Genomic DNA, 25,440 nt, shown 5'->3' with positions numbered 1-25,440 from the left:
ACACATCTTTTTGAGCTTCTGCGGAACTTCCTCACCTTTCACTGAAGAGTCGGATGGTAATAATGGACAACCAGAGCAAACTGTTGCAGATAGACATCGTATGGTCCGGGGCTGATTTGGAAATAGGATCATCTGGGCTAATGGGATAGGCTTTTCAGCCTGCGCTTTCTCTTCTGTTTTTGAGGCTCCTGTGATCTATAAGAGTTGTGGATTTTGCTCTGTTCCTCCTCCTCTGTTTTGTGGTTGAATTGGAATTTGTCTCCTGAGTAAGTTCTATGATTTTTCTACAAGAAGGCTCCATCTTTTCTACTGAGAACATCTGTGTTTAGCATCGTTGCTCATTGTTGAAATAATTTTAACTAAATGGGGACAAATCCATTGAAATATCTGCCGGTTTGGTGAATATTTTAATTGTCAAAAGTTCACTGTAATCAAATTGAGGGAGACTCATTCCAAGCATGGTTTCCACTGAGAATCTACATGATTTTTGTAACTTCTTCGAAACTATTGTATTAGCTCTCACTAAAATGCATAGCTGTATCTCATTTGAGAATGTAGTACCTCTGTTGTAACGTTCTAGGAATAGTGTAGTCAGAAGCTTTTGTTAAACAAGCCTGAAAAGTCCAACTTCAGAGCTTTAATTAGAAAGGGGTAAATGACATGAATGAGCAGAATGAAATATTGTGGGTTTTTTTTTGTTGTTGGTAGGACTAAATCTGAATTGCAATAAGACGAGCTCTTTTTCCCTCCCCTGATACTCTGCTAACTTATTTGATGCTGTGATTTGGATGAATTGCCCTCTCCCTCTCAGAATGCAAATGACTTTTGTCTTTGGATTCCAGTATTTCCTGTTCTTTTGTACTTATCATATCTCGTAGCTTTGACCTGAGGCAGAGAGTACTTTGCTCTTCAATGATATCTCTGAAGTCTTGACTAAATTCTTGGCAGACTTCAGTATCATGTTTTTCCATGGTGAGCTGGTTGCTAATACATGAACTAACTGCTACTTTTGAAACGAAAACTCATACTTCGTATAGAATAGTGCTTACTGCTTAGAGTGGTTTTTTGTAACTTCATATAGGTGCACCTTGGGAAAATGTTGGCTTGCTTATGGATGCAAAAATATACTGGTGCTACAAGTATGTTATTTCTCAAGATCCTTAGTTAAAACAAAGCAAATTCAGATGCTGACAGTCTTGGAAATGCCAAATTAAAGTTAAGTCTCCGCAAATGAAGTACTGTGAACTGTTCTAGCAAGCTCCAGTAGGATAATGAAAAGCTTGATGAGGATTGTGTCTGTTTCTCTTTCACTTTTAGTTTTGTGTATCGCCTAATGTGTGCTTTTTTTTTCCCCTCAGCACTTAAAGACCATGCAGTGAAAAGTAAGTATGACATACTGATGTGACTTTAATGCCATTTTTACCTTCTGCTGTTGTGCGATTTCCTGAATTGATGTCTTACTCTACAAAGCCTCAAGTCTACTGGAGAGGTTCCTTCATGTCTTAAGCAAATTCTCTCTGGGAATGGTAGAGAGACCTGCTGTGTGTTTCTCTTACTTCTAGTGACATGTTCTTTCTTACATCATTTCCATGGGTAAAGGCTCTTGTTTGGAAAGGAATTCACTGGTGTAACATCAGTTTGTCAAAAAATGTTTCTGGGGAAAATTTGTGAGGGGGAAAAAAGAGTTTTTGAATATGCATTGTGGTAGGATTTCTTGGAGGTTATATACAGCAGTTGCCAAAGGCTAATTTGTGTCTGGATTGCTTACCTTTCTCCACTTGTATGCAAGAGTTCTACCATGGCCTTATTTATTGTGATAGAAATGGTCGTGCCTGGGCAGGCATGGCAGTGAGTGCAAAGTTTCTGAGGAGGCCTTGGTACAGAACGTGTGTGCAGAACTAGTCTGCTGTGAATTAGAACAGATACGCCCTATTTTGTTTCTGTTATAGCTGTAAAAAATGAGGCTATTGGAAGTGGACAGATGCTGCTGAAACAGTGCCGAGTCTGCTCCTAAATGTCCTGCTTTCCAGGTAATACTGTTGGCAGTAGTGAAGGATGTTGTTACTGGCTGGAGATGCTGTTGTAGGGGTAACAGCAGCGCTGGGTTCCAGAAGCAGCTGGGCTTCCTTTTTCAGTTGGCTGAAGGAATGTGTGGAAGGTAGGGGCTGGCAACAGCTTGAAGCTGCTGCCTGGAAAATTCACTGACCAGCAGCCCTTTTTGAAGCTTCCCCTGGGAAAGAAGGCCAGCAGATAAAAAGCTGTAAGCAAAATATCTGTGAAAATCATGAAATTGCATGTTGCACACGGATAGCAAGTTAACTGAGCTGGTGTTACAGAAAGGGTAATCCAAAATTAAGAGCTTGTCAGCCACTGTCAGGTTAAACAGTGGAGACAAGATGTGCATTTTTTTTTCTAGCCTATCTACATGATAATTCACTGCAGTGTTGAGTTTGCAACTGTCTCTCACCTGCTGATGAGAAAAACAAGGATAGAGTGTAACTGGAAAGTAACCTGGAAGAAAACATTGCTCAATTGTTGCACAGCTGAGCAGGCACTAATATAGGCAGAAAGGAGGGACAGGTAGGTGTGGGTTCTGGCAACTGTGTAGATTTTGACTGTGAAGGTGCATCTTCAGTTTAAAAGAAAAAAAAGACTAGAAGTGCTGAGCAGGTGAATACTGAGAACAAGAAAAACATCATTAGGTGCTTAACAGCATCTTTTTTTTGTCTTTTGGTAGCTTTAGAAAAGATTTGGCTGCGTATTATGATGTTTTGTATTTTGAGAGTGAGCACCCAATCCTTATGTTACTTATGTTTTTCTTTTTTTCATCATTAGGTCAGCTTTCTGGTTTTTAGTCTGTGTTCTGGTTTTAAAATACATTGTAATATGGTGTATTTAGAGTTGTAATGTATCCATGCATAATGAATTTTAGCTGAGGCCAGAAACTATGCTGAGTAGTAGGTTTTCAAACCACGGTATTTCTCCTTATACTGAAATTCAGAATGAGGTGTATAGCAATCCATAAAATAGCGGGTAGGATTCATGACATGCTTGCATTCTTTCATTATTAATAGTTTCATATCCATTTGTCAGCATGCTGTGACTAAACCATTACCCAAGTTTTTGCAGCTGTCGTTACACAAGTCTGTAAATGTAGTTATTTCCAGCTCCTGTTTTTTGTCTATCGGTAGGAGGAGTCTTTATGGAGAATGTACTAAATTGTCTAAGACTAAATTCACTTCTAGGCAAAATTCTGTGGTCTTGACTTGAACTTGGTCTGCAGCATTTTCCTCTTGCTTCTCTTGTTTTAACGGCACTGGTTGCAGCAGTTGTTTCAAGTACTGTTTTGTGTAATCTCGTTAAAATTCTGCACATTGTTGTAGTTCTGTGTGTTTGTAGTTGTGTTTTTAAGAACGTCCTTGTGAAAATCAGTTGCTGATTTGACCTGAAAGTAAGGTCCCTAGAGAGGTCTATTTTGAGATGAATGGGACTGCAGGTAGTGTGTGTGGGTTTTTTTGCTTTTTACTTCTCCAATCAAAATGTGGATGAACACTGTTTGTACTGAAAATATCCGTGTAGAGTAGGAACCATGTAGAATGCTGCACTACTTTGTGTGTGATACTGAGCAGCTGTTGAATTACAATTATTTCTCTATTGTTATTGTTTATAGTAGTTACTTGGAAATGCAAATTTCTAGAAGTGTCTGTGTGTGGTCCAATATCCGTGTGTGCACTTGTAAAAATTTCACTTCTAAAAATTTCCAAGGCTGCAATTCATGGCTCATGATTCATATCTGTTTGTCTCCCATTTTTGGTGCCAGATAAAAAAAAAAAAAAAGTTAAGATAAATGTGAAATTTCTAAATGATTAAGTAAAATTTATGTATGTGTACAAGGTTGTGTGACCAAGAATAGCATTATTTATGCTGATAGAATCGAATGAGATCTTTGCTGTCTTATAAAACACCGTGCTAGGAAGTAAATTGCATTTTGAATATTTGACTGTCCCATCTGAGTTCAGTCTTCTTGCTTCTGACTGTGGACTACTAACATGTCGAACTCCTCACCAGGTTAATACAGTTGCTGTTAAAATAACAAGCTGTGCTTCCATTACTTTCCAAAATTTAAAGCTTGTCACTTTCATACCTAGATTTAGTTGTTACTGGACATGGTTTGAGTGAAGGTGCACCAGTCCATTACTAGACTTGTAATTCAGTTGCCTTAATATCTTATTTTTCTGGTATTCCTCAGTGGGGATTCTGATGTTCAGTGGGGCTTGTTTGGAAGAATATTTCAGTTACTTTCATACTAATTATTTCTTTTTACTTCAGGTGCCCTTAGAATAAGATCAATACTGCTATTTTTAATGTAATCTGAGCCTGGCTTCACAGCTAAAGGTGTAATTGACTAGCAGTAATACTGATTTGTTTCTCCTCTTGAGAACAATTTGTGCACAAGATTGTAATGTTTCTACTGCAATTGAGACCTTCCTCTGGATGGTAGAGATAAGGTTTGCATATTAGTAAATATGCTACAAAGTTTTGGAATTATGACCTAATTACTGCTTTTCTAATATGGACTTGCAAGTGTAAAGAGAAGTTAAACAGTGATCTGTGAATAACTAGGAAAGGAGAGCTTACCTAGCAATACCATTTACAAAAGTTAATTTGCTCTTTCCGAAGTACAATCTCTGTAAATGGCAATAGTATGTTTGGAATTAACAGTGCAGCCTGAATGTTAGGTGGTGCTTAAAAACATGAAACTGGCTGCAGTAAACTTGTAGAACTTCTTGGAGTTTGGGGCAAAAAACATAAGATCTGAAGCCATCTGCATGTTAAACAGACATTCTTACAGATTCTCTTGATTGTAACATCCATCTTTAAGTAAGATTGGGTTTTTATAGCTGTAATGTTCCCCAGATGTTGAGAATATCCAAGAAAATGCTGGGTAAGTAAGAACAATCAGTCATGTTACCCCAGTTCTTCTTCGAAGGTTGTGTTCCTGAGCTTTAAAAATACATGCGAACTCAATGACTGCTATGTTCTTCTGTCAAAAGCAATATATGAAATAACAAAATTATGTTTTTACCAATGCCAAGGTTTACAATGGACAGCACAGCCTAGCATCTCAGAATTTTAATTACCACAGCTTTTTCACTCAGCTTCAATAGGTCTGCCTCTTGGTTTAGAGTTGTCACAACTGTGAAGAGGCAAAGATAAAGTGAAGAAAGATTGTTAGGGAGTAGTGTGGAAATCTTTTCCTAGCTGTTACCAATTGAATTAATAAAAGGGAGAGGTTTTTCACTAGAAACCTGAGGAGGAACCTGGAAAAGCCTGTCTATCAGGTAATATTATATATTAAAAAAAAAAAATACTTCTCCCTGTGAAGTCTATCTAATGTGGTTGAGAGTCTTTAGAGTTATTGATGAACAGAGGCATTAGACTTCCATAGCTTCCCTACCAGAAGTGTCATTTACAAAAAAAATTCTTTTAAGTTGCATTTTTGTAATATTTGGGAAGATGCAAATGTTTGTGGGCATTTGCATCCTTTGCATATGAGTAATCTAGTATGGTACGCTGTGCCAATGTGCTGATCATTTAGCATCAGTGATTTTTTTTTCCTTTGGGATCAGCTCTTGTGGAGAAGGCTTGTGGAAGGATAAGGTCAACAGTGTTGGGGTTTTTAGAAAGCATTGGGAAGTAAGATAATCTGTGGAGTGGACAGCCAGTTTATTTTGATGGTACTAAAATGAAAGCAGAAAGCTAACACTTTCCCTTCCTGCATTGAATTTTTAAGCAACTGGAGGTGAAAACTGACACTTAAAAACCTCTCGTTCTTTGCAGTGATCACTATGGTTGTAATGTATGCTTGGTGTTCCATCTGTTGTATGAAGTAGCTGAGAACATCTGCATTGCACATAAGGGTTTTCTTTTTCCTTTGCTTCACTTTGTACTCCAGGAGCAATTAGAGAAATCTGCAAATTGAGTCCTCTTATGAGGGTGGCTGTTAGTTCTTCTTTCATTGACTTGTTTTCTTTAACTTCTTGCCTCCAGTAAGGTGATAAGAATTTGCTTTTTAAATCTAACGTTTGTATTATCAGTTACAGCATTAAATCTATTTAGTAACATCAGGACTCAGTTGGCCTTGGAAATGGCAAAGAAAGTAGCAGAATAACTTCAACTCCTGTGTTTTACTTACTTGTCTTTTTTTTTAATTCTTTAATGCTTCTTTTTGTCTCATCTTTTGAAGGCTGAGGAGCTGTTAGCCATGTATTTTGCAACAGCAGTCTGAATATGCAGTAAATGTAGAGCACCTATTGAATTTCTCAGACTAAGTTTTCTGAAGCAAACAAGATTGTGTCTCAGCTGGTTGGAATGACAATGTGGATGGCTGACATTCAGACTGTATTCATCAGATTTAAACTCACTGATTTTTGTTTTTTCTATTTGTGAGTGAAGGTGAAATTTCACTTTAAACTCTTTGACACTTTAAACTCTTTTCTGCCCTCAAGTATCTATCTGGTCTTTTGAGATGTTGGAGACTAATCTTATTCTATCATATTCATGTCATTTTTGGTGCTGATGCGTGAGCCTTCTGTTGGAATGGTGCAGGGGACTCTGTTATGGAAGGAACAAACAACCAAGAAGGTTCAGAAGAAAGAGGAGGTATTGTTTGAGCCTGTCTGCGAACATCAGGCAGGAGTTTGTTCATCTCTCTAACTGGACTATACTAATTGGACAACAGATGTGTTTTTCAGTGATGTGGATAAAACTAAACTTAAATGTACTAATTCTTAGATTTTTTTTGTGATCGTAAATGTAAGTATGGCAGGTGATTTACGAACAATTAATTTCATCCATGATCTTTATTCAGTCAGCTCTTGTAGCTTCAGTATAATTAATCAGAACATAAGGACTGAATTAATGGCCTGTGCTGTAAGTTTTTCACATTTTCTCTGTTTTTAGGCCTTTGGGAAAAAAAACCAAACTATGGTAACATTTTCAAGAACTGTAAACAGATTTCAGTTCTTGAGTGACTTCTTTTTTTGCTCATTCTATGCAATCTGCATACACACTTTGGCAATGATGGTGGAATGTGAAGATGAAGAAAGAGCCTGACAAACTTCTAGAAGTGTAATTGCAAACATCTTTTGCTTTCTGTTCTTTCTGAATTTTGACTATACAGATCTTCTGAAGTATGCTGTTATTCTGTATTCTATTGGTACATTCATTTTTATTGCATTAAACTTAGAATGTGGCCGCAGCATTTTGATTGGGTGCCTAGACACTGAACATTTGGATTACTTTCTTAGCTGTTATCTGGTATCCCACCCAATTGAATATGCAAAGTAAAAAAAAAAAAAAAAAAAAAATTTAATGGAGAGATCTGTGAATGAAAGATTTTGTTTGTGGCAAAAACCACTTGCTCTCTAAATGAAGTACAGTTTTGTTATTCTAACTTCCAGTGTACTCTCCCATAAATGCTGTGTGTATTTCGGACAAAAATAATGGGCTGTGTTTGTACAGTACCTATTAGAGCTCACTTTTGATGTTATTTGGCTATTGCTTATGGAAAAATGATAAGATAACAAATAGAAGTAATGTGCACTAACTTATTTATAGCACAAGTTAAATTCCTTACTTCAGAAAACTAGTCAACTTCAGTTGACTTAATTTTAGAAGAACTTCAGTACTTGCTTTGAGTCTAAATATAATAGAGCTTTCATTATCCGCTTTGTTAGACAGAATGCTTTGTTAAAATATGCTCTGATATTTTTTAATTAGTGATTTTCTTCATCATACCAACCTTTGGAATTTCTGTTGACAGAGATGGGAAATAGCTGTACTGGATTTTTTTCTTTCAGCCTTTCTCCCTGAAAGGGAGCAGCCACAAGGTGGTGCCTTTTCATCACTGGAAAGGGAAAAATATTTCAGTTTTCAGATGAATTTCATGTTGGCTTTGGGCCTGTTACTTGGCAGAAAGGGGAAGCTCAGGTACTGAAGTGACAGTTTTGATCTGTTTTGATCCTTTTCTCCCTGAATGCGTAGGCTCTATTGTGCAGTGTTTTTGCCAGCCTTTAGGATTTAAAAACTGTTAGATTGTGATGCTTGAATGTTCAAAACTGGAAGTGAAAGGTAGTGGCTTGTAAATCAGAATCAAACAAAATCATGAGAAGATTGGCCTGAGAATACTGAAGTTGTGTAGGCCAGGGAGGATGTAGGTTGCTGCTGTGAAATAAGGCTCAGAACTGCAACTTTTACCTGTCATATTTAGGCCACTTCAGTGGGACTGTGCAAGAGCCTGGAAGTGGAAGAAGTGCCTTATGCAAGTCCTACACAGTTCAGGGGAGTGTGGGTAAAGGTTAACTGGCACAGCACTGATGATTCATGTAGTTGCATCGTAGCTGGTCTTTGCAAATTGAATTCAGTTAAAGAGGGAGACAGTTGGAAAAAGACCTGAAATATTAATATTATCCTTTATTGCCAAATAGGACCTCACAACAGAAGTATATGAAGTCTTCCACATGACCTGTATGTAATTCCTAGCTGTGAGCCCGCTGGCAATGAGTGTGAAATCCAAAACACAGCTGATAGGGGAAAAGGTTGTTGTCAGCCCAGGCTGAACGCTTGAATATTCATTGTGCGGTACTTTTACAACCACAGGCTGAAGTACATTACAGTAATTAGCTTTGAGATCTGAGCAGAATGTCCTCCTAGCTTAGTGCCTTTCCACACACAGTGATGATCAGTGCTGAAGGAGAACCAGGTGTGCACCACATTATACTCATTTTCCTCCAAACTAGCAAGTCCTCCACTCCACTCCTCCCCCCTTCATACCTCTTTGCCAAGTTTCCTGCTGTAAATCGGTATTACAAATTCTTATGTGTACCCTATGACCCCTTCAGAATATTTGTGGTATTTTTAAACCCTCCATTGTGTGCACGACACAGTGTTTAGTTTGGAAATGAAGTTTAGTTTAATCGCACATGCTGATTGTGGTGTTTATTTTGGAACCAGTAAGTGGGAGGCACTGTTTTGTTTTTTATTAGTCTGGACAAATTCTCCCTGTTACTTGATAACCATGTATAAGCTTGAACTAAAAACTGATGTTCAAAGGAGTGCTGAAACATGGATGGCATTTGAGTACAAACTCTTATCTACTTTGGGTTAGGATTCTGATGGAAAACTTTTTGGATATCTGTGATTGACTGTGGTGATAGCGATAGAGCGTTCATTCTGTTTTTAGAGGATCACAAATGGTTCCTCTCTGCGCCAGCTGAGCTGTTCTGGAAAGAGCAACATCTGCATTGGAGGAGAGACCTTTGCTGTTTGCCTTGTGCATCTGCTGCAGACAAATGGGGCTGTGTTTGTTGAGGGAGGTTATAGATTTGTGACCCTGGCCTCGTTTCATTAGTATCCCACGTGGCTGCATTTGCAGCAGAGTTAAGCAGCTATTAGAAACTGATTTTCTACCTTCTCCCCGTCCCCCCCCACTGTCCCTATGACTTCCCAGCAAAACTGCTCCCATGGTCTGTAGTTAATAATGCATGTGGTGGTGATTCTGGCCCAAAATCTTATCTGTTGATGAGTGTTGAGGGGCTTGGAGGGGAAAAAAAGAAGAGAAAAAGTAATGAGTTTCCATGAGTCCTCTTTAATAACATGTAATAGAAAAAGAAATTTAACAAAGCACGAAGGAATGTACCAGCAAATTTTACAGTATTGAGAGGACACTTGTCTCTTCAGTGTTTTTGACTGCTGAAGCACAACGATTTTGATGCGTAGTTCAGTATGCCATGAAACAGCAGATGCTGTATGAGAAAGTTGGAGCTGTGTTATGCAACTAACTCCCAAGCTGTATTTTTTCCTGTAATAGTCTTCTTGTGATCTTCTGTTAGAAACTTCCCTTCAGGAGAAGTACTGGATCTCTCTCCTGACTTAACAATGCAATTAAAAGGCAAGATTTACTAATTGAGGGTTTTTTTGAGATAGCATGTGTTTTTAATTCCAAACTCGAATGTATCAGAATAACACAGTGTTATTTCCACCACAGATTTCTGGTGACTATTGGAAAAGGCTGTTGGTTTTTTTTGTTAGCTGTAAGTTTTTTCCATGTCTGCTTTCCTTGTTAAAGTAAGCTGGGTTTTATAGAAGCATGACTGAGGTGAAAAAGAGGCTCACTTTTGCTTTTACTTAAATCTAACTCTGAAGATCTCCTTTACATTGTTATGTTAACTTGGATTACGCATCAGAGGTGACTGTATAGTCTTCTCTGCATAGCATGGGTGCTAATGTTCGAGGAGGACAGTATTTGAAGGTATGCTATCAAATTTGTCATAGAATGGAAGACTTATTTCTGTGTAGCTTTTCTAGTAATAACTTTCATTTGTTGTCTGTAGAAATACTGCACTTGAGTGCAGACACAGTAGATGGCACTTGAGTCATTAGTTTTGCAATGCTGGAAATAAAGCGAAGCTTGGTTATGAACTTAACTGTTGTAGAAACAGGCGTATTTTACTGGAAGGTGAAAGCAGAAGTTTTGAAGCTGTCAGTTACGTAGAAATAGAAAACAGTAAAAGAAGCATCTTTTTTCTTCAATAAAAACATCTGTTCTCTCAAACTTTTTTTTTAAATAAATGGACAGGACATGATCAGCATGAATCATAAATATGAAATGACAGATTCCTCTTAAACACATTGCAAATGTTCCTTTTGGCTTCATAATCCATTATTTACAACATTCTCTTAAAAAAAAATAAATTCATTTCTTTCTAGTCTTGCTTATGTCATCTGATCATTTGTGATATGACCATGAGAGCAGGGGAAGGGTAAAACCTGCCAACAAAGTGGAGATTTTCTAACAATATCAACTTATCAGAGTAGCTTACGTCCTGCATTCCTTCCTCTGGCAGCGTCTTACAACCAAGGCTAACAGTGTGTCAGTAGTTCTGTTAATCAAAATGTAAACAAATGTTTGACAGTATTCTAAAGTAGTTACTTGGTGGTGTTCAGTACTGCCTGCCTGGATGGTGCTACTTGGTCATTTACTTATTCCCAGTGTTTTCCATGCTGGCCAGCAGCAGGCAGTGGATTGGTCCTGTAAGCTGAAGCAGCAGCGCGCAGACTTCATAATATCCTGTCACTGTGATTCAGCAGTCATGTTTATTGCTGAGTTAAGGAGGTGTAGTTAGACTTGGGTCATGATTCATTCTTTGGCCTTTTTGCTGATGCTCTCCTTTTAATAAGAGCACAACTGGACTTCAACCTTGGAACTACCTTCACTTTTCTCTAAGTCATTTTACCACTGTCAATTGCAGATTCGTAGAAATGCTTGAAAGCCAAAACAGGATGTTTACTTGTTAAAATCCTCTGTCCTCTAGCTTCATTTTGTTTAACCACTTTTTGTAAAATAGAGGTATTTATATGTACTTCTACGGTGTTTATGGTATTGCAACTACCTTTTGGAGAAGTGTTGCAAATCAAACAGGTGTTACCTGAATTGTTTGATCAGTGTAACTTTGTAAGGAGTGCAAGAAGCTTACCCTTGGAACTCACTGTCTCAAGTCAAAACAAGCCATCTGTCAGTACAGTTTTCTGACTGTTTCTGATTACACAGATATGTACTGGACAGAAAATTTAAAAACTAAGAATTGTTAACTTCATTTAAAGGCTTAAGTGATTGTGGAGAGGTGGGGGTTGGCCGCTTCTTCCAGGTAACTAGCAGTAGGACCAAAGGGAATGGCCTCAAGTTGTACCAGAGGAGATTCAGGTTGGATATCAGGAAAATTTTCTGCTCAGAAAGAATAGTAAGTCTTGGAACAGGTTGTGCAGGGAAGCGGTGGTGTCACTGTCCCTGGAGGTGTTTAAGGAAAGGGTAGATGTAGGATTTAGTGGGCAGTATTGGTGGCAGGAAGACGGTTGGACTAAATGATCTTAAAGATATTTTTCCACCCATAATGATTCTATGATTATAATCCCTGGTCACGTGATCTTTGTGCTATGATTAGGACATCTCTAGGTACTGTAGCTGCAGATGTCCCTAATACAAAATGTTCTCTTCAGGTTAGAGAGCAATGAAGTCCTAGCAGCTAGCTGGTTCTGTTAATGCATTTTTTTTTCTTCCAAAAGGCCAACTTTTTTCCTCTTTGATTGAGACTCCCCAGCAGGAGGTACCTTTTTGCTTTGCCAGCTGGAGAAAGCCCACATCCATTTACATAGACTATACTGGAACTCGGAGGCATTTCATTTTAATTCCAGGCAGCCATTCCCTTTGCTGCTGCCTTTGGAACAGCTCAGCTGTGGAAGAAGTGAGCTAATCTGGAAATTTGAAAGTGAAGTACTTAGTGAAGCCCTGGGGTTTGCAGTTGAAGTAATTAAGGACAGGAATAGCACATGCTGTACTTGATTTTTGTTTTAATTAGTCTTCCTTTGATCTAGTCTCTCAATTTAAATTTCAAGTTTTAAATCATCAACCTGCCCCAATATATTGCTTAACTCTTCTCCTTCTTAGCCTGTAGAGGAGATGTAGGGTCTTGTTTATACTTTGTTTTGTATTTTGTTGCAGGAAGGTTTTGGCTGTCACTCCTGCTTTTTTTTTTTCTTGTTTTACTGGGATTCTTCCCTCCCTCTTTCAGTCATACTCTCCTTCATTTTCTCTCCCTGCCTTCCAACCTACTTTCTTTGTCCTCAAACACTTCCACCAACTTTCTATTCAGTTTATGATCCAGCTGAGAATTGTTGTAGCTTTTAGAAATCTGCTTCAGGCATCCTTGTATTATCTCCTTCACTATGAATCAGTCCTTCTCTTTGTTCTTTCAAGTGACTTCTCATTTGTTGGAAGAGTTAACTTCTTTGTGGCTGTTGCCATTTGGAATTAGGCTTGCTGCACTTCTCTGCCTTGCTGAATAAACTGTTTATTTTTCTTTTATTCCAAAAGACCCTTAAAAAGCCAACCTTGTTATCTGAACATCTATTTCTGACATGAATACATTTGAGGCTTATGTTTGTGTGTTGCTTTTGTGATAGTTTGTGAAAATTTATTTGTGCATCTGCAAAATGTATGTTGAACTATGTCTAAATGGACAGTGATTATACTATTGATGAACCATCTATGTTTTTCTAGCAGATTTTGGTGGTACATTTTATGGTCACTGAGCAGGACAGAAAGAAGCTACCAGCTTGTAAGGAGAAAGCAATTTAAATTAGGAGCATCAGGCCAACCATCGTTTCTTGGAGAAAGGTTGAGGAAGAAGTTGATATCGACATGAAACAAATAGGTCTTTGTTTTTTTTAAATATTGTTGGGAACTCTTTCCTGCCAAAAAGCTGCTGGGCAAATGTGGTACATGGCATAATAACCTGGTCTATCTGCTTTGGAAAAGTAAAATATTATATTGATGTTACTGGCATTTCAACTTTGTTTCTAGGAGTAGGTTTTTTCTATAGTTAATCTAGGCTATGTTACTATGAAATGTATTATCTCTGAGTGCATACATGCTCTTTTCTATTTTGTAAATAAGCAGAAGATATTTGGAACTTCTGTTACAGTTCTGCCACAACTTCTGTTACAGGAAAAAAAAAAAAAAAGAAATATTTAGGGATACATGCTGTAGTTGTGATTTGTTTTTGGCAACCAGTTTTTTTTCTTCAAGACAAGACAGTTCTACTGACTTTTCTGGGGCTTTGATCACTGATACAGTTACCCTCTTTTCCCTTCCAAACTGCCACATGTATATATTCCTGCTAGCTTCTAAATATTCCCTTGTCTGGGGATCCTGTTTTGCCACAGCCAGTGAGAATCCACAGTGCAGCCACACCATGGCTGGGGGAGGTGCTGGCTGGTGAATGGAAGGGCTTTCCTGTGTGGTAGTGGACTCTGACTACTGCTTACTTTAAGAGCAGCACTGCAAGGTTGACGAGGTCTTTTGGGTTTCTTAAATGACATCTGCTTTTCTAATTACATCTGTCCCATTTTGAATTGACAAATCAGGATGAGAATGTGTAGAATTTTTTCCTGAATGTAGTAGACTATCTGTCATAACTGGCATTTCTTTCAGCTTTGATAATTTCTTTGTAGAATCTGATACAGTTTTAGTTGCATGTGATTTCATTGTAGCAGTATGCTTGGTTGAAATACACCAAGTATATTTTTTCCCTTCAAATGATGAAACTGCATGTTCTTATGGCCCTATGGCAAGCAAATAAAAACATAATGGTATGCTTCAGAAGCAACTGGGGAGAGCCATGTTGTTGGCTTGTCATAGATATTTCAGGCAGTTGCTTCCCAAGGGTTGTCATAGTCCCTACCTGGTAATGCCAGTGAAGCTTTCCTGCTGCTTTCAAAGACTTTCAGTCCTGCAGGTTGTAGGAGAAGTAGGAGGGAAGTAATTGAATCTTAGTGGGCTGAGGCTTTCCCTTTATCTGTACCTGGTAATTTGAAATACAGGTTGTAGTGTATGTAGCTGGTTGTGATGGTGTCTAAGGGTTGACTGGGAAAGGATTACAAGAGGAGGAAGACACAAGTGGGAGGTCTCTCAGTTTTTTGTTGTGCAACCCAGAGCAGAAACTTGTTGTATCTTATCTTTTGAATAAAAACTGGTTAGATGACAATAGCTATTGTCATAAAGCTTTAAAAAATGCATTTTCTTAAGCCAGAGATCTTTGGAGGTAGTGCTGAGCAAGGAGATAAAACATGTTCATACTATATTGGCTCTATTTTAACTTGGAAACAAGAAGTTCAGACAGTAATCTGATGAACTGTATCAGTTCTGATAGAGAAATCAATATTCTTTTCTGCTTTTCCTTTTGCTGTAGGTTGTTGGTTCTATCACAGAAGGAACTGAAAAACCTCACGCATGTACTCATGCTTTGTGCCACAGAAGCATTCTGTACTGTTTTCTCTTTTGATCTTGCAGTTTGCTACAGGTTTCTCCTCAAGTACTTGAAGTACATTTGCTTTCTTTGAGTAGGGCTTTGATTGTTTGTTATAAGTTTTCTAGAAAAGAGCAATTAGATGAGAGGCTTAGAAGTGGAACAATAGAGGCTAAAAAAAAGGAGCTATTCCAAGGTTTTCATTTCTGAAAGATTAACAATTCTAATTAGTCATAATGTAATACAAGAACTATACAGGTACAATTAATTTTCACAAAAATACAAATAAAAATTATTTTGAGTACTTGTTTTTTAAAGTCTCTCTTGCATGCACATTTCTACATGCTAAACATTAAAAAACATAACATGTGAATAAAATGAACTTTTCCAAAATGTGGGAAATGTAGGAAAAAAAGTTTCTGCTATTTTAAACACAGTGAATTTGAAGTACCACATTGTGAATTAAACGCTATCTTTATTGCTTGATTTTTACTACAGAATGCAAGATAATGTTTTTCTGACATTGACCTTTTAAATGAAAGTTCATAGTATTACAACACTGAGTGAGTCAGTTTAATTCTAGGTTTTGAAGAAGCAAGAGTGAGGGGCAGTTACAGCTGTTGTTTGTTCTGCCTTAATATCACATCAAAAGAAGTCTGATACCTGAACTCTGAAGAGATCGTGAAAGTTTAGGATCCAAATTACAAGGAAATCTCAGACTATTTGGGTATGATGATCAAACCAGTCGCTCTCGTGCATAAAACATCAATACCTATGGTCTCTCTCATTTAAGTCCATTGTAGAGTAAGTTAGAAGGAAATAATATAAAACTGTTATTTAAGGAGTAAGCTGTTTTCCCTGTAACCTGTCTATCTTTGTTTAATCTTGGAATGCTATTAGCTTGAGTTTTCCACAGTACAGGATTCAGTGGGAAAGAGCATCTTAAAGTAGAGTTTTTAATAACATGACATGGTTTGTTTATATCAGCAAAACAGGTGTTCTTCGGTAGATGGCATCGGATCTTTTGACCTATAATTAGATTGACAAAAAAGTTTTCTTGTCTTTTTCCAAAATAAAATCACCTGGTAGCGTGACCCTGGAGCTTAGGTTGTAGTGATTGTGCTTTACGTTCTTGCTTTATCATAATTGGTTTAAGGCTTTTATTTTGGGTTTTTATTTTTGGGCTTTTTTAAGACACTTTCCCTTTTCTGATGTGCTGAGAACAATAGCAGTATGCTACTCTGTATGACATTGAGCATTTTGCTTTGAAACTGATTACTTTCTTAGATGAGCTTTCATAGCTTTTCTTAGCTCCTTGCAAACAAAGTGCCAAGACTACTTAATTTGTGGAGGACACAGCAACTAATTTAAGGGAGCTATAGGGAGAAGGTCATTCAGAACTGATAGAACAAACCTGTCTGTTCACAGAGCTTTAAACCCACTTAAGCTGAATAATTCTAAGGTTGTGAGGATGAAAATGAGAGCTACTTGAGTAGATACAGTGGGAGAATTGGTGTGTAGAAGCAGAAATTGTTCATTGGCTCCATTTTCATGGTAGCAAAGTCTCATGGTGCTTCTTCACGTGCATTTCTTGTGCGTTTTCCCAAAACTGGTTTGCCCCATGCTCCATGCTAATAGCACAGCTTTCAAACTTTTTGCTTTTGCTGATTTCATTCTCTTTGGAATTAATCCTGTGCTATTTAACAAAATGTATTAGCTTAACTAATAATAATAATAATTAGCTATTACATACTCTTCCTTCTTTAAGTGGTGTATATCATTAGTGTGGATGTGTCAATGGGGAATTGGATGTTTATGTGAGTCTTTGGAAGGGTGGTATCTGGGGAAAGGGAGTATTGTTTTTTCCCTTCAATTCATAGTGTCTTTCAATGGATTTGCTTTGTACTACAACAGTAGAAATACTGTTTGCAACAAACAGATTGCACTTATTTTGGTAATAGTGTCAAACCTAGTATGTGTACCTCAGTAAATCTCATTTAAGAAGGAACTTTTCTACTAATGAAAGATGCTTGTCTTCACTAGGTGACAAATATTATTAACTTGTTGACAACAACTGGCAAGAATAAGCAGACTTTCTCCACCAGTTTGATCTTATATATAGATGTATATGGGTCTACTATGCTGTTGCAGTAGTGCAGTCCTCTGAGTTGAGACAGCAGTCAAACAATGTGGACAAAAATATGACTGATTTTAGTCATGTCCATTGGTTTCATTAGAAGTGCCATGAGGTTTTTCAAGTCTCATGTGAAAGATGACAAATAGAATTAAATTCTGCTTACTTTTGTTTGCATCCCGCACAGGTTGAAGCTGTCGTTCCAGAGAGTTTAAGTACTTGAAACCTAAGGCACAGAGTTGTTTGTGATTTGCTGTACCATTTAATGGAATGATGGTGCTTTGCTATAAATCTAATTAGACATCAGCTAGTAAATGAAGACAGGAAATGGAAGAAAATGAAAATGCTGTTTCATTTTAATGTATTTATGCTTTTGTTTTCAAATGCAAATGCCAAAAGGAGGTTTAAGAAGAATAATAAAGATGCTGTATCCCCCCCTTCCCCATTTTCACTACAGAGTAGATCTTTTTAACTAGTTGTCAAGTGTTCTGATCCTTTAATATAAAGCCCACAAAGACTGGCTGACTGTTGGAAAGTTTTGGGAAGGGAACATAAAAAGGGGGAAAGTAAAGTGAGCATAATACAACTTTACTTATCAGAGATGAAATTATAGGTACAAATGCAGAACCGGCTAAGAATTAAAACTTCAAGGAATGGACAAAAGTTGTGCTACTTTGAGTAGATGCTGTTTTCCCTGTAGGCATTTGAATCTGAGTGAGACTTGTTTTTGTGTAGCTGAAGATTTATGATTTCAATATGCCCAGTGGGCTAAACCCTGGAAATCTTTCATAACAAAGATAACCAGAATATATGGTGTAGGATTCCATATTCATTTGAAGGTGAACCTCAAAGTAAACATCACTGGCTTCCTGAATGTTTAAGTGGTACTCAGCTATGTTTGACTATTGGGTGTTGCAAGGCTGAGAATCTCACGTAGCAGAATGGAATTCATAAAGAGTAACAGCAAGTGAAACAGTCCAGTGAGATCTCTTTAGTATAACTTTCTTGTCCTGTTTGTGAATTACAAGGAGATTATAAGTGATTAGTGTGTAAGAAAATATTTGAAATTTAAAATACGTTTTTGGATGCTTAACGTAAGTATTTAATCTCTTAAAAATACTGTTCTGTTTGAGAGAGAACTTGGTGATAGCCCACATACTTATTTTAACATGAAATACTTTGAAGATTGTAGGAATGGAAAAAATGCCTGTCCAACACAAACGTGTGGTCTTGAGTCTATTTAAAGGTAGGCTATTAAGAAGAAAAATGGGACTATTGCTCAGAGTTTTGAATGGGGAGCAGGCTTAAGTATCATGACCTGCTCTGGTGTTACAAGGCAGTACACCTTTTCTTCAGCTGAGTATAATTTGCACCTTTCAGCAGCAAAGCAAAAGAGCAAGAATATTGAGGTTTTGCTGTAGATGGTATCTGATCCTTCACTTCATTATTTTCCGTGTTAGAAAAGCTTATTTATTGCAAAAGGCTTACGTTCAACTGACAGCAATATATTTTATGACAACTATTTTAGGAAAACTATTTTTAAACCCATCCATTTAATGTGGATAGTCTGGTTATAAGATACACATCAGTTGTGAGATTATCAAGATAACAAAGGTCTTGTTGACCCCTCAGTGCCTGAGATATTGCAAGTAAGCACCAAATATTACTGATTTCTGACCTGTGAGAGGGAAGTCTTGCAGTTACGCCTGTGAATTGTTTTTCAATATGTTTCTCTTAACTTACTAAAAAAAGTAAATTTACCAGCTACAACAGCAGTATCATAGAGAACCCCTCAGCTATGATAGAGTTTAGTTGACCCACTTTGTGCTGAATTTTGCCAGTTTGGATACTATTCCTGTTCTTAATCTCCACTGAAACATGCTTGTGATGGCTGCCTGTTACTTTTCATCCTTCTGTGACTTTGTACTGCACATAATTTTTTAAAGAGAATAGGGATGGTTCTTTCATATCAGGAATTCAATGGACTTCAGTACTGAAATCTCAGCTGAGAGAAAGCTGGCTGGTGGAAATCAGGCATGAATTCGTTTTAGATCCTTCTGTGGAAATTTTAAACCAAAGCAGTAAGATCACATGGCTGGAAGGATGGTGTGAGCAGTTTACAGCATGTTTAGTTTACATGGACTTGCTCTCAGTACACAGCTCTTAAAGTTACCTTTGTGTGCTCTTATGCGCATACAACTGCAACAGTGCAGAATTTACTAGCCTTGCAGAACTTGCTGGACTTGTTTGGAACTTGAAGTGAAAAAATGGTTATGGAACTTGTACAGTACAGTTGGACACTTTTTTGTAGGTACATGGTGCTGCATAGGGTGTGATGTTCTCTTTACCAACTGTACCTGTATTAATGGCATTTCCTTGCTTTCCAGATCTATCTGATTTTTATTGGGAAGCGCCACTGACTTGATATGTCGTGTGTTAGTGACACAGGTATATCCATGTTTGTAGGAACATGTCTAATTTCCTTCAGCTGAAGGTAAATGTTTTAATGTATCTGTACTTGACACCTATGGACTGTAAATTGTCAAATCTCTTGGATTAAATTAGTGGAATAAAAATAAACGATAGGTAGTAAACACGTATTGTTTTACATGTGTGTATAACTATATATTACTGGACTACTTCCTGTCATGCTGAATGTATGTATTCATTTCAGTGTCTGGAATTGTACTCAAGATACCAGTAGTATCAATTCTCAAAATAGTGTTAACAAAATTGGAAACTAGTGTCCTTTGAGAAAGTAGTTAATTTTCAAATGTTACTAGCATCTCAACAGCTTTGCAGTACCTTTCTACAAGATTTTTCTGTGTAAAGATTATGATAAAAGAACAAAATACATGCCTGCTGAAAGGAATTGAGAACAGAATCCAGCTGCTTGAATTTAGCAGTGGTGAAGAGGCTTCTGAGTCTGAATCTTACACTGAATCTGTACCTCCTAATGGAAATTCCGAAGGATAACTACTTCTGTACAGATGTCTGAGGTGGTTGTTGCATGTTATTCTTTTAGTTTGATTTAAATATTGTGACTCTGTCTTCTGTTATTCAGCACTATGAAGTTTGGAGCTACAGTCATAAGCTACTTTAAGATTTAGAATTGTTTGCTGCAGTAATGAAGTACGAGGTCACCCTGACTGGTTTGTTTTCATTCACAATTGTTAAATCTTGTTTTTCAAGTTTTATACTTATATAAAATCTTTTTCTTTTTGTCTCAAGGCTTTTGGTATCGTGTTTGCGTCTAGTTTTGCTTTTCTTGGTCCTGTTTTCATAAAAAGAAATCTATAATCAGGTAACAAGTATTTGGATGGTGCTGGGGGGGGGGAGGGACCTGAGAGGCAGATCTCAGTTTGCACTGGCAGAAATGAGTCATTTTTTTCAGTTCGTTTGTAATCTTTACTGTTCCCTCCAAAAAAGCAATAATTTCTTCAACAATGATGTGTTAATATATGAAAAAGGACATAACCTAGTTTTCAGATCTTGTGGCCCACTCAGACCAGCAAGTTGTTTTATCTGGTTCAGAATAGATAAAGCAAATTAATACAGTAGCATAGAAACTGGTGTTTGTTAGATATAAGTTGAGTTACTCTTCTGGTACTGGTATGCTAAATACAAGGCCTACAAACGAAAGTATGATTTTGGTAAGCATGATTAAGGCAGGGCTTGGACATTTTTAAAGACACGAACAGCAACCAGCTTAATGTTCTGTATTTCAAAATGTCTAAATATAAGACATATAAGTCTAAATAATATGTTAGATTTCTACTGGTGATGCTCATGAATGTGTTGGTGTGTGCTATGGAATGTGATAGTGATGCTTGCTTTTGTTTCCTTTTTTTATAATAAAGTCTATGTCATGGCATGAATGTTGAGCAAATAATTTCAATCAAACAACACAAGCTATCTTTCTGTACAGTTATCTTTTGTGACTGGCATGAGTTTTCTGAAGGGGATGAGGATAATGTGTGTAGTTTTTGTTGACCGTATGCATCTCAGGTTTTGCGAAAACTGCACTAGCACGTATTAAACATGAAATTAAAATATATTCTGTTGCTTTTTCCAATGGATGCTATTTATCTGAGTTACATGCACTTTGCTCAGTCCTTGTTGGGCAGTACAGTCAAGATAAAGATCATGATTGTAGGTATCTATTCTGAGATGTGGTATAGCATAGGCAAACACATGAAATGGGAAGTAAAATGATTGATGTTTTTATTGATCCTAACAACATCCCTCCACTCACAACTGATCCTCTACAGCAGCCTTATTTGTGACCCTTTTTGCATGTCTTATAGCTACCTCAGAACTCCTTTTGGAGCTGCTGTATTTGCACTCCTGGAAAGAGCATGGAAAGCCTTTGGATGTAGAAATTACTTTTGGAATATGGTACTTTTTTTTTTTGACACAATGTTAACCTGAAAGAATGTTTTTCTGAAATAATGCTCGTCTTCTGATTTGTTCAAATGTGTCTAGATGCTAGTATAATGTGCTATTTGATGGTTTACTTCACCTAAAAGATGTTAGAATTTGGAATTTACAGGTTTTTGATCTAGATGTCTTACAAATACTGATACTTAGGAAGATAATGAAGCAGTTCTGAAAGAACTTCTCTTCATAATGACCATTAACATCTAATGAGGGAAAAATAATAAGTAACTCTAACAGGTTAATTAAGTAGTTTTTTTTGTAGGCTTTCCCTTACCTGGCTATTGTTTCGAGCAATGGTCATTGGTCATTTCCATGCGAATCCAAAGTCGAATGCATTACCAGCTTTCTTCATTTAAATCTAAATCAAAATCAACATTTAATGTAAATTTACTGGTGTTTCTTGGTGCAACTGGCTTCATTTTTTTGCAAAAACAGCTTAAAGTAAAATTTGCTATTTCCAGTGTTTTTGTTTCCAGTGTTTTGTCGGGTTTTTCTGGTATCTAGGAAGTGTTTTTGATGCACTTATCTCTCAGAATTTAGTGAGAAGCATTCATTAACTGAGAGTTGGTGCTGCACTCTGAGCTTGGGCTGCTGACAGAAGAATCCTCTTCTCTGTTAAGGGCACAGCTGTGTCGTATGCCTGTGAAAATTTATATAGGGGTATGTTATTTCAGTCCAGAATAGCTTGCTGCTTCTGCTTCATGTTAGCAGCCTGCCTGAAAGATATTCTTTGTCCTAAAATGGTGTTTCAAGTTCATTGGCATTCAAGTATTACCTCACGAGTGTGAAGCTGTTTCAGGAAATGATGAGTCTCTTGGATCCCCTACAGAGTTGGGTAACTTAACATCCAAGGAAGATGTCTGCAAGTCCTTAATCCGTGAAATGTGTAAAGAATCATGTTTAATGCACCTCCCAATTTCCCAAAAGTGAGAAGGTGAGCTCATTCTCTCAAATGTTTAGTGCCAACAAAATCATAGAATAAAATGCTGTTCACATAAAAGTGGGAAACAGCTCAGGGAAATGCCTCTCTTTGAGGAGGTCTGTACAACTTTGTGGCATTCTTATGTTCTTTATAGTATTAAGGGTTTAATATAATTAAAATATATTTATGCTAGTATAAAATGAAATATCTGTCTATCTGGGGTCTTAATGGATTAGGTTCTTGAGCCAGTGTCCTTGCCATGCTACCATCTGCAGTCCCCAGCAAGTATGCCTGGCTGCCATGACCTTACGTAGAGAAGTAGGAGTAATGCAAGCTCTCCCTTAAACATTTTCTACTTGAGGGTATGAGTAGATGGTAAGATCTAGATGTTTTGAATATGGAAAGGTGTTTCTGGACATCTTGCCTTAATCAAAACTTCATTCACCCAGATTCTTATGTGTCCTTCTATTTTAAATGGCAGAACAATTCACATCATCTTACTGTAGATACAATAGATAGAGAGAAGGCTCTGGTGATCTTTTTAAAGGTCTGCTGAATCCTGAATGTTCAAATGACATAAGAGTGAACTAAAGTAGTATAGCAGTGTTTTACTGCTGTGTTGCATTTATCGATTCTTTTTAAGGTGATTTTTACTCTCCCCTCCTCTCTGGCCCGCACACACAGTTCAAACACTGGCAATATCCTGAACTGAACATCTGTAACACGGCTGGCTGGAATTCGTTGCATCCTCCCAAGGTGACATTATGCAATTTCTAGGGCAGCCAGAGAATGTTTTCACTTTATTTTTTTTGAGATCACTTAAGTCTAATTCCATATGAAGTGGCAGCTATCTTAGTATTTGTCAGAGGGGAGCATGTGATACAGACAGTAACTTGGAGAAGGAAATAGCACATTTCTCAATTGCTGGAATCTTTGAGTTGTGGTTCATGTATCCAGTCTTAAATGCAGTTTTTCTTTACTACTTTGCAGTGTATGGAGAGTGGTAGCTGAGCAAAAACCTCTCTGCTCTGTTGTCATGAAGATAGACAAATCATATGCGTGTGTCTCAGATACTGAGGTCCCATACCAAGTCTAGGTATCTCTACCGTTTTGCAAGTGGCTTTGCTATGAATTTCTTATTGTTCAAAATGGTTCCCAGAAGCCCTTTTAAATTAGCAGTGAATTTCACCGAGAGTATCTAATGTGATAAATGTCAGTGTGTGGGCAGAGTCAGCATTCAGTATGCATTGAAATGTCTACAATTGACTCAGAACCACCGCCTGAGAGCTGAGCTCTGATCTTGCTCTTTCAAATGATACAGTTCAAATTGCTGTGGTATTTCTCTCTTTGTGTACTTATTTTGTCTGCTGTTTACAGTTACCTGCTTAAATGCTTCTACGTAGGCTTTTTGCGTGTGGGTTTTTTAATAAGCGTAGGTCAATTTTGGAAGAGGAATTATTGACACCACCTGATTCCTACTATGATTGGAAGGGAAAAATAAAGCCCTTCTAAAACTATTAATTGAGAATGAAGTTTTCAAACTGAGTTTCCTGGGCAATTGTCAGTTGGTTGCACAGCCTTAACATAAATTAAATGTAGTTTGCTTAAGTTGTCTTTAATGAATAAGAGGAGGTTTGACAGATATTTGAATACTGCTGTGTGCTCAGGAAATGCTTTAGCTTCTTAAACATGATATTTGGCCACATATATAACAGAAATAATGGGTCTTACTTGCTGGATATTCAGGAGGGCCTTAGAAGGAAAATACTCAGTCTCCAGGAAACTGGTTAATCTATTCATATACACCTTTGGCCCATTGTAAAGGATTTAAACGCTAGTTGAGGGGGCTGTCTCAGAAGGCTGTATTTTGTATTGTGTTTCTCTATCTGAAAACTTGTGAGATCCTATCTGGTAGGTATCTGTATCCTCATGTTCCATAAAGAAACCACAGGTGATGGGGAGGGGAGGATGACTTGGACCAGTAGTTTCTAAAACCAAAGAAACCTGCAGCAACTCTTGGTGATAGAAGTAAAGGAGATTAGCAGCAGAATACTAGCGGTGACCTGGAAATGTTGGAAAGTCTGTTTCTAGTGCAGAGCACTAGTCTTAATATGTACTAGAAAAAGAAGAATGTGTTCTTAGTCTTTAAATGGGTGGAAAAGGAATGATGGTGGTCTTGGTGTATTTGTGAGGACGAAAGTGAAGATTTGAGTTCATTTACTGAGTTTAAGTACTTCAGTCTAGACAGAAGCAGAACTCTGTAAGAATCACAATGTAAATCTAGTTCTGATAGACAAAAAGTAAGGTGCTGCAGTAAGCTTTATTTATTTTAAAGCTATCTGCTTAGTTAATAACACTTGCAAAATGTGGTGGTTTGCAACTGTATTCCAAATAACTAAGTATTTTGCTTGAAAAAACTGTAAAATAAAAAATATACATGTAGGAAATGAAAACTGATTTTTTTTTTTTGCAGCCGTTCATAATTCCATTGAAATCTCTGCAGGTGTTCAAGGATTACATTTCTGAACAAAAGACTCTATCTCCTTATCTCTTATCTGGCTTCTTTAAGCTGGTAATGTTATTTTTCTGGAGAAATTATTCTTTACTTTGCTCTGCTAAGTCTTCCTTCTTTGTGTGTTGGCAAGTTGTCAATGTCCTTTTCAAGAGCTGATGCACTTACGTGCTCTTTATCAAATTATTTGTGTACTTACTAATGTAATGAAATACTAAGCTCATTCTTCCATTAAATTGAAAAGCAATCTTTAGGTTTCAGATAAGTATCTCTGCTTGACCTTGTCTGGAAGTAGATTAAGTTTTTCTAAAAGGGAGCAGATTTTAGTTTGAATTGAAATTTACAAACACAAAAGGAATTTACAAAGCCAAAAATATGGATTCTTGCAGATTGATACATATGAGGAAAAAGGCGATAGAGACGTGTCTTCTGATGATTTCCTCCCTAGTTATGAATAGTGAACCAAGTTTCCCTTGTCCGAGTGCCAGAAGAATAACAGACGAAGTTTCTTTTCCAGTATTCCACAGCCATTTTCAGTCAGTACTTAACCCAAAAGTTCTCTGTAGCG

General features: G+C 37.3%; 1 protein-coding gene and 1 long non-coding RNA gene across 12 annotated transcripts in view; both read left to right on the top strand.

Moving 5' to 3' along the window:
* The window catches only part of RAD51B (RAD51 paralog B), a 381,459-nt gene that overhangs the window by 54,155 nt on the left and 301,864 nt on the right, over positions 1-25,440 (top strand). The window lies entirely within an intron of this gene.
* Positions 3,366-20,224, top strand: LOC146544298 (uncharacterized). The gene is made up of 2 exons (XR_014883568.1): positions 3,366-18,092; positions 19,386-20,224. It is a non-coding gene; the product is annotated as an uncharacterized LOC146544298 (long non-coding RNA).

Source organism: Meleagris gallopavo, chromosome 5 (genome assembly GCF_905368555.1).
Source record: "Meleagris gallopavo chromosome 5, MGAL_WU_HG_1.1, whole genome shotgun sequence".
Lineage (NCBI taxonomy): Eukaryota > Metazoa > Chordata > Aves > Galliformes > Phasianidae > Meleagris > Meleagris gallopavo.
The sequence above is the reverse complement of the archived record's forward strand: the minus strand, read 5'-3'. Positions and strand labels throughout refer to the sequence as shown.